At 33.9% G+C, this 25464-nt stretch overlaps 1 protein-coding gene across 1 annotated transcript in view; it reads left to right on the top strand.

The window, feature by feature from the left end:
• The first annotated feature begins 1613 nt into the window (after positions 1 to 1613).
• The window catches only part of LOC132697924 (protein Wnt-5b-like), a 178562-nt gene continuing 154711 nt past the window's right edge, over positions 1614 to 25464 (top strand). Inside the window, exon 1 of the mRNA XM_060663695.1 lies at positions 1614 to 1824. The gene's annotated coding sequence lies outside the window, so the exon portion shown is untranslated. The remainder of the gene's footprint in view (positions 1825 to 25464) is intronic.

Below are 25464 nucleotides of genomic sequence, written 5' to 3'. Positions count from 1 at the left end.
TTTGAGCATTTAGCAGAACATTTCCTGAAAGTTGAAGCAAACTCTAAATTATATTCTCTCGAAGACCTACAAATGTTTCCTCAAGGCGGATCGTCTTGTAAATGTAATAGGAATTCCAAAGCCATAGGTCCAAGACAAGGAATATAACTTTATTATACCATCGTATTGTTTTACGAGGTGAAGCATAGTACTGAATCAATTATATTTATCGTTGTGATCGACAATAGCTTTGAGTTTTATTTTCATGTGTCCAAAAATTCTATCCATGTCGAAAAATATACGTCCCCAAATCGCCTTCACAGAAGCTCCCCTTTTTAAGTTGAGCATCAACCACTGCTTTTGGATTGCCTCTGCTTTTTTTACGAAGGGTCTCGGTTGGGTGCGTTTTGCGACTTAGCAATTCTTAGGATACCTGATCTGAGTAGTAATAGTTATTTATATCTATAAAAGGCCCAAGATTAAAGTAAGGGCTTAATAGTATTGTTACAATGACGTAAGTTTTTAATCCGATTTCATCTGAATCGATAAATTTTGTTGAGTACATAAGTATCTGAAGTTTATTCCATAGCCACCTTTTTTGTAGCATGTAATAATAAGAGTGATTCATCTAAGTAATTTTTTTTAGCACTTTATTATTTTTTTAATTTCTTTTAAAGAAACTAACAATGAACGTTGAAGGACAATGATTAAAACAAAATTAAGAAGGAAAAGAAAACTTTTATTATAAACGTTTGCGTCATATTAAGCACGTACTTTAATTGAACTGAGGTGACTTTTACTTGATGAAAATCCATTTATCAAAATAAATAAGAACTAAAAGTTCAGGTTTTCACGTACTTTAAACAAAAAAACTCCATGATACCATTGGAATGATAAGCCGATGATTACAATAAATAAAATTATTCGTAAGCAATCTGTTTGTTTGACAATTTATGTTGGTTGACAATGAAAAAAAAATGAAGGGCGGACGTCGTTCTCGCGTTTGGCTCGGGCTCGGTCGAGTGAAGTCGGACGAGTTCGGCTTGGCTGGCGCGAGACAACGCGTCACCACAGATCAGATAGACATTATGTTCGTCTGATGCGTTCGTTTTTTTTTGTTAAATGGTGAGGCTGATTCGATTTGATACCAAGTACTTTTGTTTCGATACCGAGTAAATATCGCAAGATTGATTCGATGCTATAAATACTTGGTATCGAATCAAAAGTATCGAGCACCTACTCGTATTTACTAGTATCAGAATATCCCTATCAGTAATCAAAGCACACTTGATTCAAGAAAATGTTTTTGCCTGGTTATGCAGTTCTTATTTACCGATAATTTGTTCAGTTTCTATTATTTTGATGGGCCGATATGCTCATCCGAAACACTGTGCGGCGATGCCTTTGTGTTTTCTATGTACTAATTATCTAATTTTTATACATAATTGAATAAATAATCAACAAAAACCTGCCCGGCCGGAACTCGGTGGACGCGAAAGCACAAACCCACCGACCAGTGACAAAAAAGCCACGGAGCAAAAGGGGAATTGACGATTACCCCCCGAAGAAGCTTGTGCAACGGGCGTGTATACTCAATAACGTAGGTATAACTCCCATTCAGTCTTCGGCGGTTATTCACGTGGTACGGCATGGGCCACCTTTGATCAATCGGGATCGACTCTCGCGTTTTTAGCCGCTCTCGAAAGGATCAACATTTTTAGTGATTAATTTTACAAATGGGGTTTAGATGCTTAAATGTTGTGGCGCATGAGTCGCTGGTCGCGAAGGATTTGTGCGGTTTTAAGTGTTGAGCTTTCGTACTTAATGGATTGATGCTCTATTGGCGTATGTACATATATATTTTTAAAGTTTAATTAGGTTTAATTAGTGTGGCTCTTAACCAAACTTAACAGATCGATGCTGATATTTTGTTTTTATTTAAGTGGAACAAAGACTGACAGTGGCTAGAAATATCTATTTTCGCATTTATGTAGTAAAAATATATCGGAATAGGCTTACCTAAATTTTGAATTTTAGTCAAACTGGTTTGCAACTTTGAATATATCTATCGATTTCTCCTACTGAAAGCTTTTGTGTTATATTTATATCACTTACTGCATTGCTAAGTTAGCGGTCTATTTTGATATTTTGAAAATAAATACAGAGAACTGTCAATAAATATCTAAAGAAAGTTAAAAACTTCAATGAAAAAAACATTCAAAGTTATTTTCTTCAAAAGCAACACTTTGTATAATGTTGGATGGATTGTTAGGTTTTGCTGACTTCCTCCAAGTTTCGATATTAGTGCTTGACAGTTTTATGCCCTTTAACATAGTTATTTCTTATTGATATTATTATTCTAATAAAAAAATAACATCGCTTTTCTATACAACGTTCTACTGAATAAAAGATGGAGCTAAATGGAAGTAAATAAAACAAATTAAAAAGATAGTTTATTATTTAAAATGTCACCAGAGACTACAGGGTGCTACCAAAAAGTTGTCTAAACAACCAAATATGAATTGCGCGTTCTTCTAAAAAAGTAGGGCAATAATACCCAAGTTGAGAGTGTGTATTTTTAATAGTCATCAAGACAATGAGAAAGAGGATGAAAAATTTGGGATGTATTTGAATATCATCCGTAATTTTCTTTGTTTTTCAAATTAATTTTTATAATTTAGTGCAAATTTTAGATAATAGATAATAATAGAAAAGTAATTTTCTTTTTTTATCTTAAAAATTCAAATTGATAGAACAATATACGGAATATTACACAAGTATTACTATTATGAAAACGCACTTTCTGCATAGTATTTTATTTTTGTAGAGTGAGTGGGGGCGAATGAATTAGACTACGATTAGAAACTACGATTAGTATGCGCTTGTGTATAAACAAAGACGACAAGCTTCCAAAAAATTTCAGTTTGCACCCCACTACATATAATATTGTTGAAACATTTAATGATTAGATAATACGTTTTCGATTAAATTAGTCGTATTTTGTATTCAAACTAACTTCGCAATGTCCAACAAAGAATAATAAAGAACCCATAAGACTTGACAGCAGCCCACTAGATTTTTTTTTATTTCGTTACATCATTTAGATCTTATTTTTTTATTTTACGTTAAGGAATATGGTTGGCTTTTAAGGCAACGTTTATATGACAAACTACCCTTTTATGTTAAACAAGGAATCACCTCCTTAAGTTTTACGCATTTGTTTTGAAACTATGGTTTATCTGAATTTTGAACACTCGCAGCTTATATTTACATTTTAAGACTTCCTGTTTAGTGCTTACGGTTCAATAAAATAACTTCTAAATATTGTTACTTATAAATGCTATAATATTATTATTCAAAACTAAAAGTTTTGCGGCTGGACCAACTGAATTATCAACACATTGCATTTTCATTGGTTAACACAATGATGACGTCACTCGCCACATAATACCGTTTGACATTTTCGCGAACCCCTCGGTGTACACAGAATATTTAATTAACCATGCCATTTGTGAATTAGCGCGTGGAAATTATCTCTTCGATTATTACTATTAATTATCGATTTGGACATTTTGAAGAAAGGATGAGGCGTTCCTATCTTGCATCCGGTTAGGAAAGGCGCTAATTAAACATCACAAATGGGCCGCAATCATGCGAAATAGCGCGAAATCACTGCCGAATTAGACAAAATCTCAAACGATATTGGGCTACGGGTGACGTCATCATTGTGTCAACCAATGAAAATGCGTGGTGATAATTCACAGTCACAAAAGTTTTAGTTTCGAATAGGTCATGGATGATATTAAATTATTTTTACCGCACTTGTCGCATAATATACAAATTTTCTACTCCCGTATGTAAAATTCCTAATTACACATGGATCTTGCGTGCAGCAAGCGTCACTTTACTACGTCCCTTTCGTTTCTCACGAATCCGAGCCACTTCGGACATTTCCGGAATTTTACCGCACGGGTTTAGGTTCGGTTGGGTAAATTTTTTAAGTCACTCGTTTATTAAACACTCGCTCCGCTCGTGTCAAGTAAACTCGTGAGTCAAATGCCGTTTATCGCACTTGTTGCATAATATACTATTTCCGCCGTATTTGTAGCGTGATATATCGGTAATGGTTGGCTTTTGGCCCAACGTTTACATAACCAATCAGTTATTTTAAACAAGGAATCACACCTCTAAAGGTTTTCGCAATTGTTTTGAAACACCTTCTATATATGAGAAATTTGCTTTTTATACAGGAAGTATAAAGTGCGAAAAGTTAATAGGGGAAAACCTTGAAAATCTGTTACCTGCAATTTGCAGTAAGTGATAAAAATTGATTTGATAAATAAAAAAAAAGTATGGATGGTCTTCAAATGAACAGTGAATCCCAAATTCTTCGATCTCGTTTTGTTTAAGCATCTTGATAACCATCAATGATAATACACACTGCTAGCTTGGATATATTTAGACTAATTATTTGGTTCTTTCCTCAACTTTAGCTAAAAACTATCCTATTAATTTGCATTATTTACTACCATTATTTACTTTTTATTCAGTAAAACGTTGTTTCGAAAGGAGATTATTTGTTTTCATTAAAATCAGAATAACAATAAAAAAATGAGTTTGAATGAAATTTCTTATATAGTTACGTATTGACAACCCTGTCTATATTTATTTTGAAAATATCCAAATAGTCCTCTAGAGTTAGCCATCCTATAAGGAAATCAACCCCAACCAACCACATTTTAGTGATTTTCAATATAATTACTAGATTTTGAGTTTTGATTTTATTTTGAGTCCATTTTATTTTTTCAGTTTTCAATAAATCTACACTTCTTCATGAGGACTGCTTTCAATTTATTTTTCATAGTCATTCTAAAAATTATATATACAGTCAGCTAAAATTCGTATGGACATGATTGATGCTCTTAAATCGTAATAAAAGTTTTGTAAAAGCCCAATTTGTTTTCTATTGGCACACTAAACAAACGCAATTTTTGGTTAGGTTTGGTTAGTTTTTAACTAGTCAGTTAAGAATTGGTCAATTGATCGGTCAATTAAGAAATGGTCAATTCGGCAGTCCCGACACTAGTCCTACTCCCACGATAGAACTTTAATTTGTGGGTTTTCGAAATAGTCCAAATCATCACGATTAATCTTCTCAAATCTTTTATTTTGTGTAATTTGTGTCCTTTACTCTTCTTGATTTATATAAATGATCTTCATAATGAATGGTGGATGGATTGTAAATTTTACGTTAAAGTAAGTACATTCGTTTGGGGATTGTCACAATCTGCAACAGGATACGGAGTGGAGTAGAAACAAACAAAATTATTTTAATATACACCACCATAAGCAAAGCTCTCAAAATTGCTAGGTTTTCTAATATTATGGATATTTTTTGTAAGTTACCTTCAACTTAAAATGAGTGGGATCTATCCAACTCTTTTGTCGTCTTCAGATTTGATTCGAATACATGGCGACCATGGCGTTTAAAACAATATTGTATATATAATAATAAACGGTCTTACTGCTTACTAACAATTTATTTTTTTCTGTCCTAAGTACAACGTAAATTCTTTCCATTTACCTGCGACCAAAAGCAATATAATGCTTTGTGCCCCAATTTTGATAATACGGTATGTTGTGAACTCTGTTGATAGAGATACTGATTTTTGTAATAAAACTATATGTTGCGTAAAACTTTGGAAGCAGTGTATTTTTCTTGATTGTTTAAGTACGTTTTCATCTACAGAAGTAGTTATCTTTAGTATTAATTTAACGCATCGAAAATAGCTTAGATTTTTTTGTTGTTTATAGTTTGCTTGCTTTTGTTAGGTATTGTTTATTATGCTTCTGGTAATATTATTAATATTTTAAAGATTTACCTGGGAAATCATTGGGAAAATTTGCGAAATACTGTGACAATTTTTGCCAGGGCGGTGAACCTTTCGCAAAAAAATTACAAAGGTCTTTTTTTTTTAATATCGAGGTTATTAAGACACCAAGTCTCCATCGTACACCCGATTCTTATAAATAGTCCCGCGTGTAATGTATACGAAATATCTCTTTTCAAATCAAGATAAGAGGCTGCTGTTTTGGGGGCCAATTAATTTGTACCTCTCTAAATGTTTCAAATCAACGATCAGATACAAACAGATTTGTAAGATCGTAATCGGTCGTTAATCGTACAAACAATTAAGCGAGATTGTAATGGTTGCTTTTAATTTGATTCGGAATTTGCTGTCGATGCTGGTACGCAACGGAAAAGCAAATAGAAAGAAAGTATTTTGCGTGTACCATTAAATGTGCTCGGCAAAATCTCGTCAACATTAAAGTAACGATAACCATTTACTCGGGAGCTAAATGATGTGGGCAACAACCTGCCGCGGAACAATGCAACAGATTCAGAATGATTAATGATGATGACCGCGTCGATTTTTCCGAAACTTTTTTAAAAATGGCCTTATAACGGACAAAGAGTCTTTCTTTAATAAACGCTGCATGGTTTGACCAATTTTCCTTGACGTTTTTCTTACGTTTGCATTTTCTTTTTTTGTATTCCGTGCAAATATCCGAAAAATTTCTGATGTTAGCAATATTTAAAGTGACATTTTAAAGCTGAGACAAATTCTTTTTGTTTTAATGCTTTTTACTCTACCTGTTCAAGGAAAGTGGTGGAGGCTTAACGCATTTTAATAAATCGGAAGTCGTTACAAAAAGCAAGGCTATCAACACTTGATTGCGATAGCTTACTCTGCCACCAGGTGGCGTTTACTGATATAATCTCAAAAAAATGTGAAAAAAGAATGCTACGCTTGGCTTGTTAATTTTTTCAAGAAACTTCCACTGGCTGCTGCAATACGGTTGTTGGGAACTCGACCTTGTTGACGTTTTTCCAGCCATGCATTTCAAGTGTCCAGTATATCTTAAACAAATTGCAATATCAAACAGCAACAACTAAAATTCTTTAAAAATCTGAACCTCCTAAATCTAATATCCCAAATACTTATCGCATAGCTTCAAAATCTAATCCCAACATCGCAATCCTAAAAGGAGATGAAAGAAATGCCACGGTGGTCATCGACGCCAATAACTAGGTGTCAGAAAAAAATTCAAAATATTTTAGAGATGGGATCAATCGTCAACTTAAAAAAGATCCCGGAGTACAACCTTAAATCGGTTATTAAAGCTAATTTTCTCGTCTTTACCGACTCTCTAAGATTTAAATACCAGAATTACACCATCGACCTATCGTCAACATCAATTGGTTCTTCAACATATCATGTAGCCAAATATCTAGCTTCCATATTAAAATCCTTTACAGGCTAAATTGTTACTTTCGTACTTAACTCCTTTCAATTACGTTACCATTACGTTAGATCCAAATGATATTCTGGTTACTTTCGATGTATAATCCTCATCATTATTTCAGATATATTAAAATCCTACAATCTGAAACCAAACCTTCTCATTTCAATTGAAAATTGCTTCTCTGGGACATATTTTTCTTGTAACTATCAAATTTATGAAGAAATGTCAGTAGCAGCTATGGGTTCTCCATTACCACCAGTTATCGCGATTATCTTTATTGAAACTTTTAAGACCTTCCATCTAGAACCCAAATTATGGAAACGCTCCATTGATGATATTTTTGTCCTTTGAGTTTGTGATCAAGAATTCCCCGCAGATATTCTTATCCATTTAAACTTTATAGACCCTAACATACGTCTTGCAATTGATTTGGAAACTAATAATAATCTCCTATTTTTAGATATTTTTATTAATTGAAAATCGGACCTAACATTGGGTCAATCTGTTTGCAAAAAATCTACGGACACAGACCGATACCTTAATGCATCCGGCCCAAAATTCATCGGTTATCAACTCTTTTGTTTACGGAGCTGTAAAACTACTCTCTACCAGAGTAACTGAACCCAGAATTAAAACACCTCACATCTGGTCTTCTCTCCAATAACTTGTACATCAGAGATATCAAGCGTTTCATCACAAAATACATTTCACCGCAACTTTCCTAAGAAAATGAATCAGAAAAAGCAACCCCCTTGTCGTTAAAATCAGATTTACCATTTGTTAAAGACAAAATTCGGTTGGAAATAGCAGGAATTTACAGTATTCCATGCATATGTGCCAAAAAATACATTGGATAAATAGGACGAAAAATTACAACTAGGCCAAACAACAACAAAGTAGTTGCCGAACACAATCACGCAACCGGACATCAAATTTTATTCGATAAAACTAAAAATCTTGCATGTAATCATGTAATAATGGAATATATAGAATATATTAAATATATTCTATATATTAATGCAGCTCCAGTATCATGATAAAACTTTGTCTTCTTTTAAATATGTATCTTAGTAGGCTGCGAAAAAAAAAATTGAAGTCTTGCGTCAAATAGTTTTTTATTGATAGCATTTTAAACAAGAGGTGTCCGAAAAAATGTCGCACACAACGCAAATTGAGTATAGAGCGGTCGTAAAGTTTTTGACAAGAGAAGGGCGAGCACTAAAATTATTAAAGAAAGGCTGGATGGTGTGTACGGCTAAAGTTCTCCTTCGTATTCTGTAGTGAAAGAATGGGCAAAACGTTTTCGAATGGGACAGGAGTCCCTTGAAGATGATTCAAGAACTGGTCGATTAGTGGAGATCATAACGGAAGATATTGTTGCGATTGTGGAAGAGGTGGTATTGAGTGACCGACGTTCAAGGAAATCTCAGAAATTACTAAGCTTTCTGATACAAGTGTTCGTCGAAGCCTGCATGATCATTTAGGTATGCATAAGGTTAGTGCAAGATGGGTGCCTAAAAACCTTTCGGCTATTCAAAAACAACGCCGTGTCGAGTGTGCGCGGTCTTTTTTTGGAACTCTGTGGGTCGGAATCGAAGCCTTGGATAGAAAGTATTGTGACGGGAGATGAAACTATGGTTCTCTATTATGACCCTCTATAGAAAAAAGAATCAATGGAGTGGCGTCGTAAGGGTGAAGCACCTCCAAGAAAATTCAGAGTCTGCCAGTCAACAAAAAAGGTGATGACATGACCACGATCTTTTGGATTCTGAAGGAATTCTTTTTATAGATTTTAAAGAAACTAATACCACTGTCAATGGTAAATATTACGCAACATTATTACATAAATTGCGAAACTGCATACGTGTAAAACGTCGAGGAAAACTGACCAGAGGCGTGCCTCTTTTGCTCGATAATGCACCTGTCCATACTGCTGGTGTTGCACAAGCTGCCATTTTAGCGTGTGGGTTCCAACAGATCCTCCCTATAGTCCAGATATGGCCCCCGGCGACTATTATTTGTTTAGATATTTGAAAAAGGACTTACGTGGACGGCGGTTTAACGACGAAGTTGAGTTAAAAGAGGCTGTTTTAGCTCATTTTGCAGACAAACCAAAATAATATTTTTTTAAAGGGATTGAGTTGTTAATAAGGAGGTGTAATAAGTGTATTGAAGTTAAGGGGGATTATATTGAAAAATAATAAAAAAATGTTACTCTACTTTGTTTCTTTCATATTCAGGCCGGGAAATTTTGGCGTTGCCCTCGTATTTGAAACATTTGAAGTCAAGGGATAAAAAGAAATGATGTCAGTACAGGAGTACATAGAACAGAAGCAATTGGGATGGTGGGGTCACAGATTGAAGTCTACAAAGCAGAGCGGCTGGACGTAGAAAGAGGGGAAGATGTAGAAAGATATGGAAGAAACAATAGACAAGATGTCGGGGAAAAAAGAGGAAAATTTGAAATGGGGCAAAGCAAATTTTATGTCCGGTTTCATGAGTGTGTTCGGCAACAGCTGATGGGTTTATTTGTCTTAGTCGTAAGGCTCTTTCGTGTTCTTTGAACCTAGTTGATATTTTTCGTCCGATCTCTTCAATGTATTCTTTGCCGCATATGCATGGAATGCTGTAAACTCGGTATCTCAAATGGAATTTTGTCTGACTCGACTCAGCAAAAACCGACGCAGGAGGAATCCAGAAGTTGTGTAAAAAGTATTACAGTAGCCTGTGGAAGTTTCTTTGAAAAATTAATTAATTAATTAATTAATAAAAACAAACATAAAAACGTATTAAAATAATCACGGATATCAATGATAAAAAGAGATGAAGTAAACATTATGACAGTCTGATTGTCATAGTCAAATAATAACTGCTTGCTTATTAAGAAATTTTATTTTAAGTGTCTCCTCCAAGACATTTTATGTGGAGCTAATTATAAACCATTGGGTGAAGCAGCAGATGTCTTTAATGAACCCCATCCAGATAATCAAATTCACTATTCACTGTTCGTAGGATTTTAACTCATTTCAAACCGATAGGATCTTTAGAGTATAAATAGAATAGGAATGAAAGTCTTCAAACTGTATGTAATGTATATGTTACTATATATATACATATCACGCCTATAAACCAACATTACGGTACTACTTCTGCAAGTGGATTCAAGGACAAATAGAAGATCAGCATGACATCCATAAATATAACTAATGTTGTTGTATCTTCCCAAAATTGTAGGCGGTGAATTTGAATGGGTTTTGTTTGAATTTTGTTATTAAGAACAAGTCAATTTTAAAACCAAAATTTTTTGGAAAAGGAAATTTTTCAACCATTTGTGTTTGGAATAACGTCCTAAACTATGGTTTGTATTCTTCTAGAATTTTTATCGAATGGTTAAATAGAGAATTTGGTAACAAAGGTCTAAATACCGAAATTTATTTTGATAAATGGATTTTCATCAAGTAAAAGCCCCTTCAGTTCAAGTTCTAAATACCGACCCTCTGTGGCCTCTGTTCGCCAGATATCACATCATTAGATTTTTCCTTATGGGGATATTTGAACCAAAAAGTTTATAGAGATCGATCATCTTGAAGAACTTAAAAATGGTAGTAGACTTCATTGCAGAAATATTACGCCGATTTCAGAATTTCATGATCGTACTCGTTCATACAGAAACTCTTCGATAGTTTTAAATTATTTTGTGTTTTCTGCTTTCTAAATATGTTTTTGTTCATAATTTGCCAAAATTTGGTACTTTGTTAAATTGTGTAGTTATAAATTGGTTAATTAGATTAGATTAGTCCATAATATTAATATTATTATTTATTTCAATATGTTTTTTTATGTTTATCCGCGTTTTTTGTAATAATAATTATTTAAAATAAAAATGTTGCTACTTCAATGACAATTTCTTAATATGCCTATTATTATTAGCAATGCTCTGGTTATTCAAAAAGCATTTTTATAAAATTTTTGATTATTATTAAATATTGTTGTAACGAACATAAAATTTGTGTTTCGCTAAAAAATTGAAAGTCTTAGTTAATTTTACAAACAAGATGGAATTAGAACAAAAATTTGCAAAATGGATTTGTTTTTAAATAATTAACCACAGTATTTAAAATTATTGAAAAAGGAAATCGTTTATATTTTTCAAATAAGAAATTTTTTCATCTTAGTGGGTTCTGTTTTGATATTAAGGTAAAACTTTTAATTCCAATAACATTTGGCTAAATTTTTTGAAATAAGGCTACTTTACTCTTGTACAATTTTTGTCTTTATTATGCTACTCTATATACGAGGTGTGTTCAAAAAGTATCGCGAATTTTGAATTTTCGCGGGTTACGTATATTCGAATTTCGAATTTTTTGTGGCGTTATGTTGGTACTCATGTCTCTCATTTATGCCGACAAGCTCGGCCATTTTGAATGTTCATTTAATTGTTGATAGCTGCTTTGCTTGCACGTGTTTTGGATCGTCTTCGATTTTTATTTTTTACCACAGGGAAGAACGGTCAATAAGGAATATTACCTGTAAGTTATGCGCAATTTGTGCGAAGCAATCCGCCAGAAACGCCCGGATTTGTGGAAGAACAAAAATTGGCTTTTGCACCACGATAACGCCCCTGCTCACACATCGTTGCTTGTGCGCGACTTTTTGGCCAAAAACATCACACTAATAATACCGCAGCCACCGTATTCCCCAGATCTGCCCCCCTGTGACTTTTTCTTGTTCCCTAAACTGAAGAGGCCCATGAAAGGACGACGTCACGCTTCTCTTGACGAGATAAAGACGGCATCGAAGGAGGAGCTGAAGAAGATAAAAAAAAAAGATTTTTTGAAGTGCTTCGAAGATTGGAAAAACCGTTGGCACAAGTGTATAATATCTCATGGGGATTACTTTGAAGGGGACAAAATAGATATTCATGAATAAATAAATAATTTTTGAAAAAACACAAAATTCGCGATACTTTTTGAACACACCTCGTACTGTTTGACTTGCAAATATGTTAAGTACACCTAATATGATTATGGAACATGCATCAAGTTTTGCCAAGTATTTTAGTTATGCAGTTAGTAAAAAAAATCCCATATGTTGCAGATTAAAATGTACGCTAACACAGAAAAAACACCTTGTCATATGTTTCGGTTCAAGTTTCCACATCTCAAACTAGCCTTTTAATTTAGCGTCAAATTGATCCGAGTGGGTCTACAATTTCTTTCCCGTTTAATTATAATTATTAAAAATTCCTCACGGTAATAACATTAATCTTATAATTTAACGTCGAATTGACTGTAGATATAACTCGATTGTATCGCGGTATTAATTTAATAGACAAATGAAAAAATGATATCTTGTTGCACGTTAAAACAGTATTTTTATATTATTATAAGATTCAATTCCTATCAATTTAATTGTTTTTAACGTCAACCATATCGACATTGATTCCCATATCAACGAAATCAATAGATTCTGATATCGCTGCTCCTGTAGAACAGTGACGTAAATGCAACTTTTTTGGCAATTGGGTTAAGTCCACCATTAATCCTTAAATGGTCTAATATATATGGTAAAACAATCACTATCCATTTTTTATTTACTAATGCAACATTTTGAAAGTCACAATTATGCATGCAAAGTTTTAGCGATAAATAACAACATTTCATTTTTTTTTCTCCTAAAAAATTGTACTTTTTGCAGTTCGGTTACTTTTCTGCAGAAGCACCGATATCTTGACACGTTATAGTTAGAATTTAAACACGCTAATTAGTTTTATAAAATAGAATTTGAAGAAGACGAATTAGTGGAAAATGAAAGTATGCCCAATAACAATGTTCAACATTAATGGATTAAAGAATTCGTTGGGTATACTTAATCTAATTACCGTTGACTATGCAATGCATATTCAGCACTTGCATGCGTTCTTCCTGTACGGGAAAATGCCCAAGATCTAAATCCAGTGATAGTAACTCGAAAGCATCTAATTCGAGTAGTATTTCTCTTCCTATTTTCTGCAACATATAGACGCGCATTAAAAATAACAAAACAATGACAGTTACTAGCAAATACCAAAATTTTGGTTTACCCTCAAGAGTATCAAAATATGTTCGCATTAAATAGCACTTATCACACGCAACCCGTATGATATAGGAATTACTTTATTATAGACAAGCAAAAAAACAGAACCCGGACACCCATAAAAGAAACACGAACGAAATAAGCGACATTCTAACAACCATAATCAAAATGCCGACACAAGTAGCCAAGAGAGATGGAACAATAAATACCAGACACAACAAAATTATTCAGGGAAAAATGAATAAAACTTAATAAAAAGCAAGTAGATTAATAAAAGTATTAACTAACCAAAACAAATATAAGAAGAAAACAGCAAAAATCCAAGAAGTGAAGATGTGAAAATGCTGAAGAATGGAGGAAAGTTAGTCATACACTATTTAACAAAAAAAAACAGTAATAAAAACTATAAACCTATAACACCTCCTAAATTGTTCACAAAATAGTAACGAATATACTAACAACTATGAATGCATACCAATCTAAAGATCAGGCCAGTTTCACAAGTACAAGCATTACTAAGAATAAAAACAATTGAAAAAGCCAAGCCTAGCATTTGTTTACTTCAAGAAAGCTTTCGACATCGCAGAACTGTTCAACATGTCCTTGGATAAAGGTAGACTAGAGCAGAGATATAATCAGTTAATATCAAGCATGTACAACACAGCAACAAATATGGGAAGGAACAGAGCAAATACCAATAAATCGAGGTTCCATCTGCTAAGACATTCATCAACATACACAGACTTGGTTGAAGACGACCATTCACAACTAATAATATGACTAAAGGGAAACCAAGGTATAAACAACAACGACTGGATTGAAATGATTGAAGAACTAGATACGCAAGCCCAAAGTATAGGACTGAACTGCAATAAATCCAAAACCATGAGAACTGAACTACACAAGAGAACACTACAATCAGAATAGGACAACACACAACAGAACATGTCAAAGAGATAACAGATCAAAATGCATAAAGCAATTCAACAGCAGAAATCAAAAAGAGATGCAGACTTGCCTGGGTAGTATTTGGAAAGCTGAGTTTGATCTTAAAGAACGAGCCTGAATATTAGAGGTTTTACTGATGTGTACTCCCGTACTCACATACTGGTACTGGTCACATATACATAATGTAATTAAAATAAAAGGCAAAGAGCGATGCAAAGACTTATAGTAAGCATAAAATTAAAGGATAAAGAACACATACGGATTAGAGTGAAAACTAAAACCGGAGATGACGGAAGAAAAATATCTAAGGTTAAATGGAAACTTGCGGGACACAACATTAGATAGGATAGGACAGAAAGGGGAAGACCGGAGATGCGGTGGGTCCGCGATGAATAAAAATAGCAAGAGATCGAGAAGCATAGAGACAATTAGAGGAATGAATAGATAAATAGACAAACACAATTATAAATTTAAGAATATGTTAATATTTTGGTTGCAAATATTTCATCACACTACCAAAAACCATTATTCAAACACCCAATTTTCCAAGAACATCTAAAAAGTTTGCTGCTTAACGAGACATTCTGCTGGGTGATTGATATGTGGTCAGTGATGTTTTGAATGTTGTCCATCCTTATATTCAAACCATCATTGAGCACATATCAAAGGTTCTTAAACTCATTAGCAGGTAACGAAAACAATGATGAAACCGGACATCATATCGTATTCGATAAAACCAAATAATCTAAACCGCGAGTCAGATCTCTACAGTTCGTGCCCCTCTTTTAGCTCCGCCCCCCTCAAACAATGTATGAGCAGGTACAGAGTAAAATGCGAGCCAGTTTCAGTTAAGCTCTGATGAAGCCAACAGGATGATTGGCGAAGCGTCAGCAAGTTTGATTTCTAAACAATGGACTCAGGAGGAATCTAGAAGATTTGTAAATAGTATATATTTCATTTGTTGAATATTTATTATGGAATATTTATTTTTTTACTCGGATTATTTATCGGTCTAGATTAAACAGTTATAATTCTGTCTTTCGTAATATTTTAGACACATGGGAACCCACTTTGGTATTTTTTCGAAGTAGGGTTAGGTCGGATTTTAAGTAGCTCCGATAGTTTATTCTTGATAGGCTATTTTGTATTTGATCTAGCGGGTCGCGGATAGCTGTATTCCCTTATTAATCAATCAAGTGATTAGATTATTCGTTTGTTTTAAGCACTGTGTTATGTGCAGTCTTTTAATATGCTCGAGAAGTCTAAACTTATGTCGCCTTGCTCGCTATCAGAACCCGTCCCACCGGGTTTCTATTACTATTGTATTATTTTTATTATATTATTTATTATTTCTTACGATCTCCGACATGTATATGGATTCTTTTTTTTTTTAATGTTTTTACTTTGTTTTTTTTTATTGAATTGTTACTTAAGATTTTATTAAGTGTTGAACTGTATTAACTACCATACAGTCTAGCTGATAGGATTGTATCACAAACTCCTTATAAGTTAATATACATTTAATATTAATATTCAAAATTAGTATGCATTTTTTCTATTTTTTAATTTAATTTTTAAATTTAATAATTTGTCGATGGTACGGCACTGATCCGGTTTAAAAAAAAATATTGAACTTAACACGTGATAACACGAAAGTGCTTTTACAACACTTACTCTTGCCTTCTCTTCCCGTGAAATGGCAATTTTCAGACTAGTTACTATGATATAGTACTTTTTATTACATACATTTTTTTCGTACACAAAGAATGTCAGTATTTCCACATACCCTGTATAATATCTCCGCCTTTATATACCCACGAATAAGTGCTGTAGGAAACACGCATGTTCTAGAAAAATTTAAATAATTTCCATAAATACGGAGACGGTAATTACACGTCTATAAAATAAATATGCCGCAATCCATTTCGAGTCACATCTGACCCGCAATGGGTTTAATAATTTCTGATTTTATTTATGTCGTACGCGATTTCAAGAAATGCATTTGTGAGCTTGTCAATGTTACAGTCGCTTACGCAACACGGGCTATAAATTGGCGCAGTATTTTATTACCTGACGTGAAAGTAATAACAAGAAAGATGTTACGGTGAATGGAAAACGTTTGAGGAAAATGATTCGAAGACCTTGCAGGGTCCGAACTCGTTCTTTACAATCAAAGATGTATTACATATAAGGTGTTTCAAAACGAATGGACCATAGAATACCAGCATATTCTTTCTATCACAATATTTATATTTGTCAATGATACTTATGTTATGAGGGTGATAAAAGTAATTTAATTTTTTCATTTTTATTTGCCTTACGTTCGCAGTTTTCACAATATAGACACAAAAATTCGCATGTGGGTGTTTTCCGCAATAAGAAATAAGATGGTTTATTCAGTTTTGCGATAATTTGTAAACGATGCCGCCCGCACACACTTTTTTGCATAAATATAATTTTTTTTGTGTATTCTCAAATTTAATATCTAACGAGACAGGGTCATTTTCTCTATCTACTTGATCATCTATTTGAAGTGGTTTTTAAAATATTTGCGTTTTTAATTCGCGTTGTATCCCTAGTACGGTTGTGGTTCAAGCACAGTTAAAAGTTGAACTGCAAGTCCAATTGTGCAGTCAGTTCATTTACTATTTACTGTTTCGTGAGGTTCAACTGAGCGTTCGAATTTTGGCGCTTAAAGCAAGTTCGACGATCTATGGGACATAACATAACCTTAATATTATTCAATATTTTAATATTTAACAATTTCTTGCGATTTTACCTAAATTAGGAAATTAATTCTGGATATCTAATTATTTGCCGTAAATTTTTAAAGTACCTATGTAATTGCTCATCAGCTCCTGGAACTAACATACTTTGTTGAAACAGTAGGAGTATTAAGAAACACGAGAAGACAACAAAAGAAAAACAAAAGCTTTTGTCAGAAATTGCAGCGAACGAAAATTTGGGCAATGGGAAAGAAGGTTTCCACTCCTTCCATTGCAAATAATGAGGAGAAAGAGACACCAATGAACTTAGTTCTTTATGTAAACGCTCACCCCTACATAAACATTGACAATATGCACAATGTTAATAACTGCGAATCTATCGTGCGGACTCCAGGCTCCGGAGTCCGCACGATCAATCACACTGATCTTTTACGTGTCTTTGAATCCACATTCAGAAGTCATAGCACATATCTCTCGTCCTTGGAACGTGCAAATCAATTTTGGTTTATAGGCGTGATATTTATATTTTCTGAGAATCTTCTTCACCGAGATTTTTTTGATATCCGTATAATCCGGAATTTCTTGAGTGGATCTTCTGGGGTTTCCAATAACTGCCCGAAGTACTTTTGGAGACAGTTTGGAGACATTCATTCCTATTGTATTTGCACTCTAAAGACCCTGTCTGTTTGATTATTGTTGCTTCATGCACTTGTTTATAATTATCTCCACATATTAAAGCTAACTATCATAATGTCTCATCTCTTTATATCATGGATATCCGCGATTGTTTTAGTAGGATTTAATGTTTGTCAATTAATAATATTTTATGCCCACAGTTTTCTATCAAAAATGCTATATGATGCACACCAAAATGACCACACTGTGGAAAAAATAGATTTAATAAATAAAGATGAAATGCGAATATTTAGGACACCTGTTGTCGCGTATTTATATAGCGAACCAAAGTAAAGATATTATTAATGTAATAGTTTCACATTTTCGACGGAAATATCACAATATAATTAGCGGTTTTCGTCGTAATAGGTACTCCGCGTAGATAATATATCATAATGACAGGTTTCTTTGTATATTATTAATTTAGCAAAGCCGCTACTTTATTTATGCACCCAGCGAGAACGTATAGTGTCCGGTGCGTGGAATTTCGTCTCATTAAAATGGATTTAAATCAACCGAAGAAGTATTACAGGAAACTTGGAAATGCGTTCCATTTCCACGTTTTTTCTACCTATTCTATACAGGGCGTGATTTAAATGATGACTTAACATGAGCGCCTGATTCTTTAAGATGAAGACACCCCCTATATTTTGGCTATCTAAATAAATACAGATTTGAAGTTTTGCACGGTCCTAGAAGTTTATGTTTCACATCACATTTTCAGGTTACTTAATTGAAATTTCCTACTGCGAATAAACAAAGGTTAGTTTTCGATATTTTGCTTCTCGTTATAGATATCGGAAGAAGTTATTTAAAATTGAAATCACATGACAAAATTCGCATTTGTAGATTTTTCATTATTTTGGTTAATACAGAAAATTATTAAAGTTTGTTTTTTTTATTTTTAAATTAAAAAAAAATCTCTACAATATGGTTAATAGAATTCATGCAATTTAAATTCTTCAGTGAAACAAATAATATTAACACAAAGAAATAATTACTTTATATTAAGAAAACAATAATTTTTAATTAGGTAACTCAGTAAATTTTTTACAATAATTAAAGCAATTTTCATAGTGCAAATGACAATTTATGAAATGTCATGTCGCTCGACTCGTCCTTCATTTATTCGAATTAATTTTTCAATTCTTTTAATATTCTGTCTGGACACTGGTCTAAGTTCTGGGATACTAATTTCTTGACGGGCTGATCTTATTCTGGCACAAAATTCATCTCGATTTCTGGGCTCTGTTTTATGACTCCTCAAAAATAAAAATCGAATGGTGTAACACCAGAGGACCTCGGAGGTCAGGGTTCATAAGGACTGTTTCTCCCTACCCTTGCCTTATGTTTTTTAACCATAAGTGTTTTTTCCTTCCAATAACTCGTTTTAATTCTATCTTTCCTTCCCTTATTAGTTTTAAGAACTGGTACTTGGAATTTCGAAATATATGACCCAGATAGGCAGTATTTCTTCTTTTTATTATTGGCAACAATTCTCTTTCTCTGCCCATTCATTAGCCTTTATGGTCCAGGTTTCTACACCATATAGCAGTATGGAGTAAATGTAACATTTTACAAAGCGATATCGAAGCGTTAAGTCCACTGTTGCTAAGTCTGGATCTAGATCTTCAGTTATCGAACTACCGAGATATCTGAACTTGTTGACCTTTTGGATGTTCTTGTTTTTTACTTTTACATTTAATTGCATGTTTAGTGTTCTGCTAACCACCATTACCTTCATCTTGTCTATAATGATCTTCAGTCCCAGTCGTTCTCCTTCAGTGTTTATTCTATCTATCAGTCGTTGGAGCCCTTCTTGGCTGCCGGCTATTATGACTGTATCATCAGCAAAGCGAAGGTTATTAACAGTCTGGCAGAGTAAAGATCAAAAAGCAGGACAGAACACAGCCGTCTCGTACACCTTTTTCGATTGGGTTATATGATGTCCTACTCTCACGGATGCTACTTGACATTACAACTATCGAACATTCTTGGAGCAATCTTATTAATTCCGAATGGTTAACACAGTCGAACACTTTCTAGTAATCTATAAAGCATGGAAAGACATCTTTTTGCTGGTCTCTGCATTTCTGAAGTAGGACAGTTAAGCTATAAAGTGCTTCTCTTGTTTGTCGGTTAATCTTCTGATGTTTGGTTAGGTCTTTATTTTTAAATGATCTGCGGTCATTCATCATTGATAATGTTTCGTCAGTGTTCCATTTCTCCTTTGTTTATGTCGATTTTCTATATGGATTTTCTTTTAATTTTCTTAAGTTTAATTTTTAATTTTTCTACCACGGGGTTGTGATCAGATCCGATATCTGTTCCAGGGTACGTTTTTACTCCATGCAATCCATTTCTGTATCTTTGGTTAATCAATAAAAAGTCAATTTGGTTTCTTACGATTTTGTCTTGCGTGGTGGCAGTTTGTACCATGTATTCGCAAAGATTAATTTTTCTTCTTGACAGAACTGGATTGGTACATCACCTCTTTCATTGCGATCTCCCAAACCAAAATCACCCACGACATTTTCAACGCGTCCTCGCTCTACCATCGCAATGAAATCTCCCATGATTATAAGAGTCTCATTCTTCTTGATCAGTTTCATTAACTCCTTGATCTCTTTGTACAATTGTTTCAGTTCATTTTCGGGCCAAGGTTGGGGCATAGGTTTGTATAATGTTAAGGTCAACAGGGTCGGTTTGGACTTGTAGTAGTGCTGCCCTATCTGAGTATGCCACGAAGTTTCTTACTGATTTGTTTGATTCTGTGTTAACTAGAAATCCAACTCCGTTATAATGATGGGACAGGGGGTTTCCTGAGTAATATAGTGTCGCTTTTTCTTTGGTGCATTTATGGCTGTTGGGTCATCTGATTTCGCTAAGGCCTATGACGTCTAGGTCGCATCTTTCCATTTTCCGGCGGTGTAAAAACTTTTGACGTTCCAAGTACCCAGTTTTAGCTTTGTTTTTTTTTCTTTATTGATCTTTACAATTTAAAACCCCAGTGAGGGGTCATTTAAAAAAATTACCTTTTATTCTCATGACATTCTTTTAATGCAATTACACGGCTTGATTTTGTAACGTATGGAACATCCGATTTTATCCTTGCTCGACTTGCCTCCAGTTTGTAGTCATCATCAAGATGCGGATGTATTCACAAAGGTTGACCATTTTGATGGATTTTAATAACTGCGAGTTTTATCGAACCGAACCGAGCTGCTGCTTTTCCATGTACGATGGAGATGTGTCTAGTTATACTATGCAGCAACTTCCCAGCTACTACAAGCAAAATAACCAAACAATCGGATTATTTCGATGTTTTCGTTACATTCAATATCATTTTAATTCGGTGATTACTAAATAGTACCGTAATAAACTGAATGTTTAATCTGTTTGACATTAATGATTTCACAAATGTCAAATTATCACTCAACTTTTTCAAATAACCTTTTCAAAAATCTCTAACGCGGAGCAAAATATCGAAAATTGATTCCGTTTGTAGATTCGCAGTAGGCCGAGTTTAAAATTTAAATTTCAGGACTGTGCGAAATTTCAAATATAAACGTGTGTGCCCTGAACCCTCGTTTTTGTGGTGTTGAAGTTTATTTTTCAACTTCCTACTCTAAAATATTCCACCTTTAGACGTAACCTACTAATCAGTGTTGCTTCAGGCGTTTCCGGTACTTTAGTAATAGGCCGGTAGTGATCGAATATTTTCAGAACATTTAAAATACTTTAGTCACGAGTTTGTTTGGGCGTGAGTTGATTTAGTTATTTAGTCCATAGCCCAATTAACAAAATGCTAGTCGGTGATCTTTCACGGTTTCTTGAATGCTGTTCCTTACTCTGTATCGATATTTAAGATATTATCTTTACAGTGACTCATTTGTTCTTCTAAGAGTCCATGGTATTGTTAATATTCTCCTCCAACAGAACATCTCAAACGCACTGATTGCGCGCTTGTCAACTTCTTTGATAGGCCAATATTCCGAAGGTTGCATCGGAAAAATCAGCGCTCTGACCAACCTCATCTTTGCTTGTTTACTTATGTCATGATTTTTCCATACTTTTGTTAATATTAATCCTTTTGATTAGGTATTCCTCCTCGAATAATCATGATTTTTGTTTTAGATTTATTAATAACTAACCCAGCCTCATTGCTTGCCTTTTTAATTCTTAAAAGTTCGATCAGTTCACTGTTTTTGCCACCGATTACGTCACGCTGAAGGAGTCAGTAAGTTCATCATTAACTTTGACTCTTGCGGTACTATTTTCGTAAAGATGTCCTATGAGGTGAGGTGATATGATTAGGTAAGTCCATCTCCCAGACATATTGCCACATCTTTAGGCATTTAACACAGTCAAAGGCCTTGCTGCAGGTATAAGTAAAATTGTTGTTGAATTTCGTATTAATTGTTTTATATTTATTATTAGCTCCAGTGTACCTCGAAAAGGTACAAATCCGGCTTGTTCTTCTGGAATCTCCCGTACCGGGCCTCTATTGTTTAGTAGCTATATGGGGGTGCCAGATAGCCAGATAGTTAGTGATTTTCTCAAAATTATTTGCGGGAACGGAAAAAAATCCATCGTTATAATTTTATCGGCATAAGGCGGGGCAGCTTTTCGCCTCACGCATTAGCAATCGGTATGTCGGCCCTATTATTAGGCCCTTCCCGTGGCGGGGACGAATATGTCATTTTCCGCTGCGCGTCCTGTGACTTATCCACAACCTAAAAATGAAACACATACATCAACGAAGGCATTATAATACGCACCCTTTTCTACACGAAGAGAAATGCGTATACATACCTCACGTCCATTGTGTAAACGCAGTCGGGCTTATTTAGTAGCCTAAATTACCTCTCGGATTACATATCATAAGAGCAACCAGCGATGCGTGATCTGATAGAGATGATGTCGCTTTGGGGGGCTTTGCTTTTTTTTCTTCATTAAGAGCGAATGCCCTCTTCAAAAACCAATTCGGTTCAGGTTTCTGGCGGTCATGCCAAATAAATTTGTAACTCAAATACCGTTTACCACATTTGTTGCATAGTATATACTATAAAAATTGAATCACTAGTAAAAAGAATAAGTAAAGAATTACTATTAAACAAGATGGCGTTTCATAGCTAACTAATAGAAATATGTAAAGTTGATGTGCTTTTTAAGAATTATGGTGATTATTTCAAAAATCGTACTACTTAGGTATAACTACCAAGGTATCTGAATTGAATTGAATTTGAAATGAAATAAATTTGTTAAGTATTGAAATCGAATATACAGGGATTTTGCAAACTGTCGCAAATAGCGACTTAATTTCAGTGGAGACAAAAAAAATCAAATAATTACGTAGGCTTTCACTATCGGCAGCAGCAGCAGCATCTTCACATTGAAAGATTTAATTTAAAAACGAAGAGACCATGGTCTAGCAGCTTCATTTTTTTTTTAAATCAAAACAAAAATCTGTTATCCTCTAATCTGTAATCTGCTATCAATCACCCAGTATAGTGCAGATATTTTCTAGATCTGTGGTTCAGATACTTTTTTTATAATAGATCTTTTTCAAAATTTAGTTGGTTCCGGTGGACCCCTGCAGCTGCATTTCTACCGTATCCCATATAAATTCGAAATAAATGTTTTTTTTGCAACCAAAGCAAAAGTTACAAAAACATCATACATGACCCTCACCCCACAAATTAATGGTGATGAAATAAAAAATAGAATCCGTCATTTTTATTACAGATTCGGATTCTATGCCACAAAAGTGTCAGATTTTTGGCCGAAGTGTTTTTTTGAATTCGCGGTAAATGGCGCTGTAATCGCTAAAAAAATGTTCGTTCTAACATTATTTTTTTAGACTCTCTACTCTAAAATATCCAACTATGCTATGATCATTTATGTGTGACCATCAGAACTTACGTCAATATTATACAGTGTTTTAGATCTACCTAAAACATTTAATGGCTTCTAACCCATGGCTAAAGTAGCGGACGCTCGATTTGGCTTGCGAGAGAATTTAATGAAGCTGATGTATTAAAGTGACAATTTGCGCACGCTTGATAAGTGAAAAATTGGGTGTTTTACAGTAAGGAGTAGAAAGAATGTATTAAAAAGAAGTTATCATTAAAAAAGCATTAAATAACGATTTGATTGATTGACTATGTATTTCCTGACAAAGAGGATTAATCGTTTTTTTGAGGTTACAGCGTCATCTACCTAGAATCCAAAAAAAAGCTTCGTACAAAACCTAACGGCTCTTAGGCATAAAATCTGAAATAAAAAATTGGAGTTTTGATTTAAAATTGCGAAGTTGCCTCCTCCCCACCACTAGTGGGGTGAGGTGGATGTGATGTTTGATGTTATTGAACAGTTTTTTATTGAATATTTTACCGTTTCCATACTTTTTCACCTGGTATTATTTAAACTATAAGGCCCATACTACCCATTCTTATGCGAAACGTCGTGCACTAAATAACCATGTAGGATAATAAAATAACAAACAACTGTTCAGATTCAAAATATATTTCGTAGCACTAATTATCTTTGTAATTAGCGCATTTCAAAATTTATTAGATAAATGTTTCGGCCGCTTTCGGGTGTTAGTCGCGGGTGCCTCGGGTGATTTGGACAAATGCACATTATAGCATTTGTGGTTTTCCCATTTTGACGTTTGTTTCTTCTGAAAAACTAACGGTCGTAGAAAAAGTATAGTATGCAATACGTTCGGTAAACTTTTTAAGTCACTCGTTTGTTAAACACTCGCTCCGCTCGCGTCAAATAAACTCGTGAGTCAAATGCCGTTTGTTGCATAATATATTATTTTCTATTCCCTTCTGTAAAATACCTAATTATACACCATTCTAGTGTGCGCCCCTTAATGGTCAGGAAATGGCAGTATGTTACCTTATAAAAAGTTACGGAAAAAGAAAGTATTGATATTAGAATATATGATTTTCATCGTTGAAAAACCTCAGACTCTGGTTAGTTTTGCTTAATTCAACTTTCATATTATATTAATGGGAAAATGAGGTTTTCTCGTTGTTGTATTCCTTAAATTTCCGCTGTAATCATTACTCAAATCATTTATATATTATGATTTGGTGATCAAGTACTTTTTAAAAAACTTTTTAAAAAAAGATCATAATGTCATCATAAAGTTCAGAAAATAGCAGAACCTGACTTCTCTGACTGACTGATAAGATTTTCATCGTTAAAAAACCTCAGACTCAAATTACTGAAATCATTTATATGGTGATGAAGTACTTTTTAAAAAACCTTGTAAAAAGATCATATGTTTTTTAAAGATATTTAAAGTTCAGAAAATAGCATAATCTGACTTCTCCGACTCACTCAAACTTCTTAAAAAACCTCCAAAAAAATTTCATAGTTGATATATTAAGTCTCTTCTAGGGCCTGGTCCGAAAATAGAAGTATGTTAGGTTATAAAAAATTAAGGGAAATCGTTCTGTTGATATCAAATTATAAGATTTCTATCGTTGAAAAGCCTCAGACTCTGGTTAGTGCATCCCTCATATTATATTAATGGGAGAATGTGATGTTCTTGTTATCTACTAAAATCATTTCAATCATAATTTAACTTCTAAAGAGAAAATCCAAAAAAGCTCATAAAAATTGATATACATAGACATTCAAAATACTTAAGACGCTTGCAACATTTATAAATTTAATCGTTGAAAAATGGCAATAAGTTAGGTTATAAAAAGTTAAGGGAAAACTAATTATGGAT

Source organism: Cylas formicarius, unplaced genomic scaffold (assembly GCF_029955315.1).
Source record: "Cylas formicarius isolate icCylForm1 unplaced genomic scaffold, icCylForm1.1 PGA_scaffold_10__41_contigs__length_53128322, whole genome shotgun sequence".
In the NCBI taxonomy this organism is placed as follows: Eukaryota; Metazoa; Arthropoda; class Insecta; order Coleoptera; family Brentidae; genus Cylas; species Cylas formicarius.
The sequence above is the reverse complement of the archived record's forward strand: the minus strand, read 5'-3'. Positions and strand labels throughout refer to the sequence as shown.